Source organism: Acanthopagrus latus, chromosome 4 (genome assembly GCF_904848185.1).
Source record: "Acanthopagrus latus isolate v.2019 chromosome 4, fAcaLat1.1, whole genome shotgun sequence".
Lineage (NCBI taxonomy): Eukaryota > Metazoa > Chordata > Actinopteri > Spariformes > Sparidae > Acanthopagrus > Acanthopagrus latus.
This window is the reverse complement of record NC_051042.1, coordinates 7212497-7224628: the sequence shown is the minus strand read 5'-3', so window position 1 is coordinate 7224628 and position 12132 is coordinate 7212497. Positions and strand designations below refer to the sequence as shown.

Here is a 12132-nt window from a genome sequence, read left to right as displayed (position 1 = left end):
GTCTGGATAAGACAACATATGTTGGATAAGTTAGGAGGAAGGTGTCTTGATATAAATCTCAAAATTAAACGGTTTGTTTTAAAACAGTGGAGAGAGTTTAAGGAATCAGGTGAAATAATTGTTGAGAAATTTGAATGTATTAACTCCATCAGCCCCCTGTGGTTATGTTGATATCATTTGCTGCTTTGAGGCTTGAACTGTCCCCCACATAATATCAATCCTGCAGGTTCTGTCTCTTTCAGCCTCAACTGGCTCTTTCTGCAAACGCCATAATGATTTTAAATCCAGTACCAGAGAGAAAAACAGCCCCCAGCATTTCAAATTGTGAATGGTGATAGCTTCTGGGCAGCAGGTGGCTTTGTAGATCTGAACAGGTTTAACCTGGTGCTCCCAGCATAGCCTTGAGGAGGCAGTGGCCTAGACCCACAGGCTGTGGCATGAATGGAGTTAGGCAGGTGGCACTGAAAACAATCCTGTGGCTCCTGCTGGGCCACAGAAGTGAAAGCATCCAGGTGTGCACACAGCTGCAGGCTGGGTACATGAATTAAAGATAGATGGATATGGAACAAGGGATTTTTTCTATTAGATTCACCTGTTTCAGTCAACAAATGACATTTTTTTCTCTTGTATCTTTCTTTTTTAATTGTATCTACTCTCACTAGTGCTCTCTTTCAGCGCCTAATATTTGAGCTACAGTACTCATTTTAGTCCTTAGTTATTCAGAACAGACACAAGCTTTAGATCTCTGAGCAGACCTTCTATAAACTGTCCCCTGACAGGAGCAGACTTTTCATTGCACTACATTGCTGTGTCTTAGGAGAAACATGCAGACCTAGAACACATATGTGAAGATGATAATCAAAAATTAACCTGCAGAGACTTGAAGATTAAACTATATAGGTTTTGTGCCCAATCTCCAGAAAAAATGATAGCGTACATACATAGATTTCTTCAAACCACAGATATGTAAAACATCACGTATCTTTATGTTGTATGTTTACTTTACATTTTTTAAATTCAGTTTCCAATTGTATTTAGTGACAATGCTGTGCTAATGACCTGGTTAGCTTGAGGCACTAAAACTAAGGCTGAAGAAAAGATCATGCTGTGGCTCATCAGGTTCATCACCGGTGATCCATATCCTGACAGCTTGTTAAGATTCACCAGTGGTTTACTGGTAACACATGTTGAAACATCACAAGCAACAGTCTCTCGCTGGGCAGCCATCCCATCCAGCTGTAGCGTCACCACCATCCTCTCCACCCGCTGATATGATGTCAGTGTATAGTAAGGGTAGACTATTATTGATGTGGCCAAACATCACGACCAGTGCTGCTTTTTTCCAATCATCGATTTGTTTTTTGTGTACAATTTTAAAAACGTTTAAAAAACAGTAATTTGGCTCTGATGCAGCATCCTGCCTCTGTCAGTGGTCACCACTCTGTACTCTCAGTGTAGTTGGTTATTGTATTATTGGATATTCTTGACTTTGAGATTAAGATTCCTGTTTTTCCAGTAGTAAAGAAGTGTAATCGTTTCCAATCAATTATTGATCTCTAATAGTAAGTGTTGGTAGAAAAAAAACACGACAACATTTTACTCTGGTGATCAGGCTGGATATCACAGATTGTCTCTATACACTGGATCAAGATTTCAGCTAATCCAATGAGCACAATGCATTGTTGAGATTTGTGAGTGTTGTGTGTTGACTCATTATCACTCACTACTGAAGGTCACTGTGCAGTTAGCCATAAGGGTTGTTTCAGGTCTCTACTTTCTGTGTTCACTCCAGTGTTTGAAGTGATTTGTGTAAGATTATGTGTAATGTCATCAGCTGAAGGAGGCTCCTGCTGCTTGATGCTACAAACATCGCCTATGTGATTGTCCGCTTTCTAAGAATATCCACAACACAAGTAGTAAGGCAAAGTTGCGACAACCCAAAGTGTCACAACAGTCACATTTATGAAAACACGCCCAATAAGAATGCACGATATGAATTGTTTTCTGCAAAATCTGATAAGATTAATAATAATTTAACATTTTTGTACTTTAAAAAAGGTTCATACCCTGTACTTTATGCTAATCTGAGGGTAATTAAGGTTTAGATGTGGTGAGCAAAGATGGATTCTTCCTCTTCTTCTGCATGTTTATTCATTAAAAATGCATACCAACATTTACTGAGTGTGAAGATGCTAAGCTTATTAAGTCAAGGAATACAAACTGGCTCCATATTGTTGGCTATTTCTCCTATCTTGACTTTCACTGATACCAATAAATAGGCGATAATATACATTTCCCAACATTGGGCCAGTAATACAAATTGTGCCTCCCAGATGCCAGCTTGAGTTAAAATCAAACCAGATCAAGATAAGATTATGTTTAAGACACTGAATGTCTGAGAGTCAGACACAGTAACTGCTCATCATCACACCTCATGTGTAATGAACATTTACATTTATATACTTTGTTACTGAAAGGGGTTTTATCACTCAAGACAATAAATTCTGTGCTTATTAACAATAAAAATGTGGCAACTTTGCAATCTGGCTAGCATTTTGCTGGAGTTGTGAGACTGTTTCCTTTGATCACCTTCAGTAAACTCACTGCATCAAAGCTCCTCACACAACAAATGACTCACTCTTATATTACAGCCTTCCATTAGAATGAAATTAAACATCATTTGTTGCTGTGATATCCGCTCATAAAATCCCAGGAAGGTGCAATTGTATGTCTTTATACTATAATTTACTGCACAGTGTCAACATCACTGAAGCTCAGATCACAGTAGGTGGCCTGTCCTCATGTGGCCACAGAGCCAACAACTTACATTTCATTCAGTGTGAATTGTGGCATTGTAGTACATGGACCCTGTTAAGGTAAGGCCCTGTTTCCCTCCAGCTGTAGGTTGCCTACTTTATACTACACACACACACACACACACACACACACACACACACACACACACACACACACACACACGCACACACACACACACCCACACACACAGAGTTGCTTTTATTTCAACACCTGAGAAAAAGGACACCACTGCGCTCTACTGTAAACAACTCTCCTCATTTCGTTTCTCAGAGCGACATTTTAGCCTCAGAGTTAAAAAAGAGTGAGGGAACAGACGTTGAATGATATCAATGATCTCCTCTGATCTCACTACAATTCACCTCAATGCTGCACATCATTTTAACACTCCATGCTCTGTATATTCAGGGATGCTACCGACTTTTGAGTTGTATATAATTTTCTTATCACTACAAGTTGGGGGGATTTGAGGATGGATTCAGGACTCTCTGCCTGTGTGGACTGAAGCTGTGCTGTAAACAAGCACAACCTGAAATGTAAACAAGCACAGGTTCAGCTGGTGAGTCTTAATAAGGGAATTGGATAAAAACACTTAGTGTATTTGCTGTAATTGCCGGCTGCAGCTATGATTGCATACAGAATGTGGGCAACTCCAGGGAGACTATGTAGAAATCCTGAAATTATTGAGGTGGAGAATTATACAACAGCTGCTCTATTAAAAGAGGACGCTTGTCTCTAATAGTCTGCATCTTAATAAGCACAAATAGCTATGACACAGAACAGTTATTCTGTAAAATGTTTGGCCCTGCAGGGGGTAGCCAGAACAACATAAACACTTCATGAAGGGGGAATTTAAATGTAAGCTAATTCAACATTACAACTGTCAGCCGTTATGATGCTATGTGTCCTGTCATGTTGATGGTCACTTAAGTTTTCTGTGGACAGATTAAATCATTTCTGTTCATCTTTTCTTTCTTTAGCACCAGTGTCCCTGAAATCAGTTTGAGGCTCAATGTTAACACATTTATCTGAATATGACTCAGCTTTGAAAAAGTGGCTTCAGCTGTCAATAACTCTCTCAAAATTCGAATCACTTTGAATTGTACTGTTTTTACTATTGTTTTTTCATGAACACTCCTATATGATTATATATGACACTCCTTATGAGTATTGAACCTACCTGCCCGTATTTTAACAAGTGAATTCCTCCCTCTAGGATTACACATAAAAACAAATTTGTTAAGACTGATTATGGTATGGTTAGATTTAGAAACAAAAACAGGGGTTAAAGAGATCAGTTCTGGGTTAATTAACTATTTTGTTAAGGTAACGGGACCTTCGTGGTCATGGCAAGGGTGATCAATGCTTGGTTATGGTCAAGTGATGATCGTGCCCATGCTTTAAAAGAAACCAAAGTTGACAGTTGGTTAGTAACTGGCTTAGACTGTTAAAGTCTGCTGTTTGGTTGAACTGCCAGTCCGACCAGAGCTCCCACTGATGTGGACTTTGTCATTCCTTAACATCACCCGACTTCCTCCTTTGCTCCTATCATTATTACTACTGTTTCAGGGTTCTGTCACTGTATCCTAAACAGATGTTGTATGATTATATTATTAGGGGCCAAGCCCGAGGGACACTCCTAGCACCGCTGGTCCTAGGAAACACGTTTTTGCCTATAACTCCCACACCGTATGTTGCACATTCAAAAATCTTGTATCCCCAGATTCCCTGAATGGAGCGGAATCACTTAGCAATGGCCACGCTCCCTTCCGCAGCTGTAGTTTTGTTTTGTTTTTTGTCATCTATGGAGGAAATTCTATATTAACGCACATCACAGCCCACCCAGTCAGCAGGGTGAAGGTTAAGAATGTACATTTTTGCAAACCAAGGATATGGTGAAACTTTATGTTTCTCTATTTTGTCATCTTTATGAGTCCGTTCAATTTTCAATTTTATGTTGTAACAATGTTGTCATTTTGGGTTTTGGCACAAAAAACACTTGGTTAGGGTTAGGAAGAGATCATATGTTGGCTTAAAATACCTGCTTGGTGGCCACGGAAACTGTGAGAGAAGTCTTGTAAAAACAGCGTTGACACAGTCCCGACTTCTTGTCAAAAATATCTGTTTTAGGTAGCCACAGACGAGGCTGAAAACTGTATTGAGGTCATCTTTAAAATCTCCAGTGGTCTCACACATACAAATGATGTAACATCGTCTCAGACTGTGGTCAGTGTCTTGATAGTCTTCTTGCCTGTAACTCTACCAATATCACATTTACCTCCAGTTATGCAAGTCAGATCATAAATATTATTTAAATGTCAATATTGTTTGCTGTCAGTGTTGTAAATGAATCAGTGAGTTGCAGAAACAGTCTCTGCCATCATCTCTGGCAACTGGGCTGAAAGTAATCGTAATTCCTTATCAAGTCTTTCCTTCTGTCATCCATCCTCTCAGTACTTCATAGCTCATTTTTTTTCTGAAGTTTTAAAGAGCATGGACTGCTCTACAGACACCGAAGTGAATATGACATTTGTTTTCATTCAATATTGAATGTAAACTGTATGTATCTGCAAGAAAGAATATGAACAAGCTCATAGCAAATGAATATGAAAATGTCAGACAAAAGGAGGAGAGGTACATTAAGTGGTAAATATTTATATTTATATGTATGAACAAGTACATATATGAATTGTAATCTGCTGTAATGTGCAGAGCAGGCCTCAGACCTATCCCTTGCCCAAGTGCTCAGAGGGAATGGCAGCTTAATGACCCTGATGAATATGTTTAGTGGGATGCGTCTTGCCCAACCTCTGGGTGAGAAAGGAAAATATGTCCAATCAGTGTGGCGATGGGGCAAATTGCTCCACATTCAGGGTGCCATTTTCTAAAAAATGATGACAAATTTACAAACATTTCCTATTTCTCTCTCTGTGTTGCAGCGCTGCCAGTTACAAAGAGAGGGAGTATACCCCCCACATCTCCGGGAAAATTGCAGTGAACAAGAAAACATTGTGACTGGTCATCTTGAGCATGAGCCGAAACTTGAAAAAGCAACAACAACTGAACAGGGACTCAGCATTTGGACGAGTGGGGATGAGAGAGCTACTGCCCAACAACAGTAAACTAACCCTGGAGGGCTGAGACTAGAGTTGGCAGATGAGTAAGTCGTGACCCAAAATGATTGCCTTAATTACAACACATATACAGATGTATGAAGTGATGAAACTAAGAGACTTATAAAAGTTCAAATATGTTTTCTTTACATGTGAAAAAAGTGTCTTGTAAGGAACAGATGTGAATATTTTAATATGATAGAGATAATGTTTTGTTGTAACGTCGACATAATGTTTTAGTTGGGTCGGCTTCGTAGGTGTCATTGGTTACTAAATGGTGAGTTTGCTCTCTGCTCATGTGCAGTCAGCAGAATGACTTAATCTATTTTTATCTTTTTTCATATTGTCAACCAAACAAGGCTGGCCTGAGTTGCTCACTCAAATGCTGGCGACAAATTCACATTGTGTCATTCCACATGAAAATCCTCATTCAGAAAGTGTATAGAGGGGAAGAAACATGAGACATATTGACTGGCTCAATGCAACAAGAAGAATATCCTCTTACATTAAGATCCACTTACACTAAAGCAAAGATGTCAGGCACATAAACACCACCATAAGTATCTGCCACACTACTCACTTTCTATCACAGAAAAACAGCGGCTGAAAATCGCCGCCCCAAGAATCATCGACATAAAATGAAATACCTTAGGTTCTACTCTCAGATGCAAATTTAGAGCTGACCAGCTGCTTTGTTGATAGGTTTTTACTTTGAATTTAACTGTATGCAAAAGTAACATGGATGTGTGTTATATATTTTTTTAAACCTAGCCTTGATAATTACATAACCAAAGGTGAAACCCTGAATTTATTGTATGTTGTGGAACTTCTGGAAAATGTTGTGATATAGATGCACACTGAATAGGAAAAAAAATGTAAATAGCAGACATTTATACTTGTGTGTTCTAAGATGTGTTGCAGATAGAGAAATTCGAGACTTTTTACTTTCTTTGACTGTTATGACCATTGACCATTATCATCTGTGTTTGGTTTGTCTCAGCTGATACAATCATGTTCCTCATATTGTCGCGAATGCTGCTTCAGCACCCTTATTGTCATGTTTTAAGCAGTTTTGTTGTTGTTGTTGTGCTTGTTCTTTTTCTCTTCTTTTTTTTATACATACAGCCCATTAAAAATCCTGCAACTCATTGATTTGGTATTCAGAAACATGTGGTTGCTAATGTTGTTGGTACAGCTTTGCCAGAGAAGTGTTGGATTGTGTTACCTCTCTTAGACCTGCAATGTTGCCCATGAATATTAATGATTAGAAATATCCACTGACATGCCAGATGTATTTAATTTTTAGGCGTAGTAGTAAGAGATATCACTTATTTTAATGAAGACAGTGTTTTTATTTTCTGATATTTTCCTTCAGATAAGCCTCTATTTCATACTGTGTCAACTATGATGGCACTACAGACTACAGAGCTTAACCTCCAAAGTTCACATTTTTGTTTTTTTTCCAAAAAATGGTATCTGTTATTACCTCAGAATCCCTCAGAAAAGCTGTTTACTGAATGTTTCTTAGTGTCACAAAAACCTGTAGCCACACAATAGTTTGCTTAGGAAATCCTTACGGGAGGATATTTAAATGCAAAGAAGAAACTAATTTTGTCATACAAACCAACATTTTTATTAGGACAAACAGAATAGAGCAGCAAAGTTAAACTGTCATGCATGAAATGTGCTGTTTCTTTACAACATTATGTCAGAAAAAGAAAAGATGGAAAACTGTAACTGAATGTGAAAAAAATGAATGACAGGAGTCACTTTGTAACTGTCCAAATCAAGTTCATGTAAAGATAAGTGCTGTCACACAACAGATAAATCAATCAACACAATAGGATTCAATTTAAACACAGCGCTGTTGTCTCAGTGTCATCAGTCATTACATTGTAAGAGCATAAATAAGCAAACAGCAATAGATGAGTTTGGGGAAGTTTACTTATCTGCTTGCTTATTTGCAGGTTATACTAGTTATATGTGAAGATTGACATGGGTATAATAAATGTGAAGCTGCAGCCAACCGCCAGTTAGCTTAGCATAGCTTAGCATTTAATTCAATCAGCACATAACCCCCAGTGAAAACTCAGCTTGCATTTAGACATTGATTGAACTAACTAGATCTAATGTGTTTAAGCAGAATGAGTAAAATTTTTGGTTGCAGTTGTTAAACAGAGTACTCAGTGTTGGCCCGTCCTGCTTGGCTTAACAACTGTGGATACATGCGGACAATCTGGCACTTGATCGCTCTATTCTTAATGGCTGAATTTCAATGTCCAACCTCTGCTCTTGTGGACTGAGCCCTCGTGGGCTTTGGTTGTATGTGCTGTGACTTGTTATGATGTCAAGCCTATGAGGGCAGTATAAACCACGGATACATGGGCCTTAAGACTACTACAATTTCTGTATCATGATGTGGTTGAGTATTAATATTGGCCAACCTGAGCAAGTTATGTTTAATTATGTAATTGCTGGACAAATTCATGATAAGTTCTGTAATTTTTCAGTAGGCAGTTAAAAGAGAGATACTTCACTTCCGTAGTGCAAAGAGTTGTGTGTTAATGTGTGTTATAAGACCAGTGTACTCTCTGAGACAATGAGTGCTTCCTTTAGAGTCATACAGGGTTGGTCCTTTGTGATGATTGAGAGGGATTGTTTTTGTAGGACAGCCTACATAGTTTTTTTTTGTTTTTTGGGGGGGGTGAAATTCCTACTCATTCTGCCATTAATTGGTGGGCTTTAAAGGTTTCCTTTAGAAATGGCTAAGCTAGCTGTTTCCTTTTTTTTCTAGACTTTATGCTGGGCTAAAATTAGCAAATGTTGGCTGGAGCTGCATAGTTATTGTACAGACATTAGAGTGCTATCTGAGAGTGAACAGAAGCATTTCCCAAACATGTCTGAGAGGTAAATTAAATGAAAATATCATGTGTCTGTAGAAATATATTTTCTGAAGTGATTCTATTACACTAATCTTCCTCATGCACAAGCTGACCTTATGTAGAAACTATCATAACAGAAGTTAACATTGGCCAGAAGATGTGCTGCAACACTACAGATATTCTTGTTAAAGATAAATTAATCCACCGAGTGATTTGTTCAGAAACAGCTCAGTATTGTCATGAAGCAACACATTTGATGCTAAGCCAAAGAGTAATATGCCCACAGGTTAGTGGGGAGAACAAGAACAGGCTCAGCCTGACAATTGATCCTTGAGGTCACCATGTCCAATCAAGTAGAACAAACAAGTACCAAAGGAAAAAGAGAAATCTGTTAAAGAGGACAGTCTCTAACCCATTTCCTCAATCTGTGAATTAACACAATTTAGGTGGCTAGAGGCTACAATTATGTCAAGTTGCACTGATACAGCGCCCTGTGCTTAAATGTGCTGTCATCAGGAGATAAGTAGTAACCCAGAGTAGGGCAGCAGCATAATGTGAAGAAAGAAAAAAATAAAGGCAGATTTTGAAGCACATAGAAAATTCCTCAGATATTTATATGAATATTTATAAAAAGGTCATCCAGGTCATGAGAAGGGATGAGCAGAAACAGATCCTACAGAACAAACAATGACTCTACATTTCCTTTGACTTAGTATAGCTAGATATTCTTGTGGATGTTGAAATGACCTGCTGTAATAATAACTTCTGTAATAACTGTTACTGTGCATTCAGACCAAAAGCGCACAAAGAGGGAAATCTGCCTTGTCGCTTTACCAACATTGTTGATCAAGGAAAGTTACTTGATGGAATATTACTTGGTAAAGTCATTAAATAGCATGCTAGCATGCTATGTTGCAATGCTAGTATGCAATAATTTCTCTCATTTCTTACAAATATATTACACAATTAAAAGCTCACCATGCAAACCAGCGACTATAGCGACCTTCTTCCACGCATTGGTTGTCTTTAATTGACCCGCGGTCTGGGTCAGGTCGATATTTCCCTCCACTATCCTCGGGCACTCGGGCCCTGTGTGTGTGCTTTTTTTTTTTTTTTTTTTAATTTAATAACTCAAATTATTGAGTGTATTTCCAGCTACAAAACACACATCTCTCTCCTCCCTCCATTTTTGTTTGTGTCGCTGCGTGGTCATACACGTGAGCATCCTCATGCTGAAAACATGACTTGCCGCATATGTGACATCACTCCCCGAGACGCAAAAAGAAAGCAAAAATATATATTTTTACAAAGGAAAATGACAAATATAATAGTAACGCACAGTGACTTGAATACATACTTTAATTTGATTACTGGTTTGGAAATTACTCGTTACTGAAAAAAGTGGTCAGCTCATAATTAGTTAATGTGTCTTTGTCAAGTGCGTTAAGGTGGCACTTGTTGCATTATTCCTTCAAATAATTCTGAACAGATTTCTGTAGTTCAAACAACTCCGAATTGTAGTTGAGAACATCAGTTATAACAGCCCACGTATTAACAAATTGTCGGGTTTAAATCGGCTTGGGCTCATAATTACAGTTGCAGGGCTCGACACAACATGCACGGGCTCAGGTCGGGTCGAGCTCGGACACAGTGTGCTAGGGCTTGGGTCAGGTCAGGTCAGGCTTGATTTTGTGGATCCGATCTAAACTCTAATCCCTATACGCGAATAGTGTCAAATCGCAGAGGACCGGATGTTCGGTAGCAATCAACATTTCCAGTGCCATCTCGGAACGAATGTTTGGTAGGAACCAAAATTACGTGGGTTGTTCTCTGGGACCGACCTGACTGAGGGACAACAGCAGAACGATACATCCATAGACATAATATACGTAGATGCCTCATAGACTGACGCTGCCTATTGGAGCTAACGTATCAGCGCAGCCGCCATCTTGGATGGGTCTCCAATGCGACCGCCTTGCTTTTCTACTGAGGAAGGTGTATCCCCAACTACCATAATCATAACCTCCCGAATTTCTACCGGATTTTCACACAGTTACAAACGGCAGAGATTTAGTTATGATACATGGCTGTCACAAAAATTATTTAAAAAAAACTTGTGAAAGGTAATCCTCCACGATCTGGTAACAATACTGCACAGGTTATTGCAGCCATAAACTGCATAAAATACAGTCATAGTTGCTCTCTCTCCGTTGATTCCGATTGACTCTGATGCTAGCCAACCAAGATGGCGGTAACGCGGGATTACGTTTTAGCATGCTATGAGGCATCTACGTATATTATGTCTATGGAGACATCCCCATTGGTTATCGCATGGCTTTTCCACCTTTTCCACCTTTTCCACCTAGACACATCATAGCTCATTACATAGTTGGAGAATTTTAACTTTTTTTTTCCATCTAATCTGCCTATTTCACCCGCCTCTGCCTTTTCTGCTGTTCCATCCTTCTCTACCTTTCTCCCAATAGAAAGTGAATGGCTTCCTGGATAATTTGCCTCTTTATGCGCCTTTGGTCTGAATGTACAGTTAGGGAGGCTATTAGTCTGTGTGGGGACGTTAGATAACACACAGAGCAACGTCCACATGAGACATTTTTAATCACAATCTGGAGAACCCACCGTGGCTTAATTTATAATGTTTCTAAGCACCAGCTAAAGCGTCTGTCACTGGCCAGAGGAGGAAGAAGATTAGATTAACCAGACAACTCATTTTCAGCTATGAAGTTAAGAAAACAACACATCAAATTTAATAGTGCTGAACTCATTAGAAAGATAAACCTGGCTGGGGATTGATTTCACATTAGGAAGAACTATCACTGTGTGAGAACTGCTTTTCTGTATGAGCTCACGTATTTCTGAAGCCTAAACATCTGTGAAACTCCTCTGATCCTCGTAGCTTTCAGCAGAGCAAGGAGGCAAGATTAACTTTAAGATGAATTCCTCTCTGAATCAATAATTTCTTCTGAAGAACAACCAGTGATGTGCTAAATTTAAACAGCTTACGGTGTTGCCAGATTTGGCTTACACAAAACAAGCCAATTGGATCCTGTAGATAATTGTTAATTTCCATATAATAGGTGCTGGGAAGAAGCCTCAGGACATTCCTCTGCTCTCCTGATTTATTTGAGGAATTATGCAAACTCCCGAACACAAGATTACAATAACAAAAGGTATCTAAACCAAATCTTTTGGAAGTGATTAAACATTACAATATTCACTTGGAAGATCAGGTGTAAGCTTTTAGTAGTCACGTATCACAGAAAATGGAAAATAGTTTAATTGTCGTTGTTTCAGGGCTGCACCTA

General features: G+C 38.9%; 1 protein-coding gene across 2 annotated transcripts in view; it reads left to right on the top strand.

The window, feature by feature from the left end:
- kcna4 (potassium voltage-gated channel, shaker-related subfamily, member 4) overlaps window positions 1-10809 on the top strand; it is an 89994-nt gene extending 79185 nt beyond the window's left edge. For both annotated transcript variants that reach the window (XM_037095114.1, XM_037095115.1), the window contains one exon: window positions 5754-10809. The gene's annotated coding sequence lies outside the window, so the exon portion shown is untranslated. The remainder of the gene's footprint in view (window positions 1-5753) is intronic.
- The last annotated feature ends 1323 nt before the right edge of the window (window positions 10810-12132 follow it).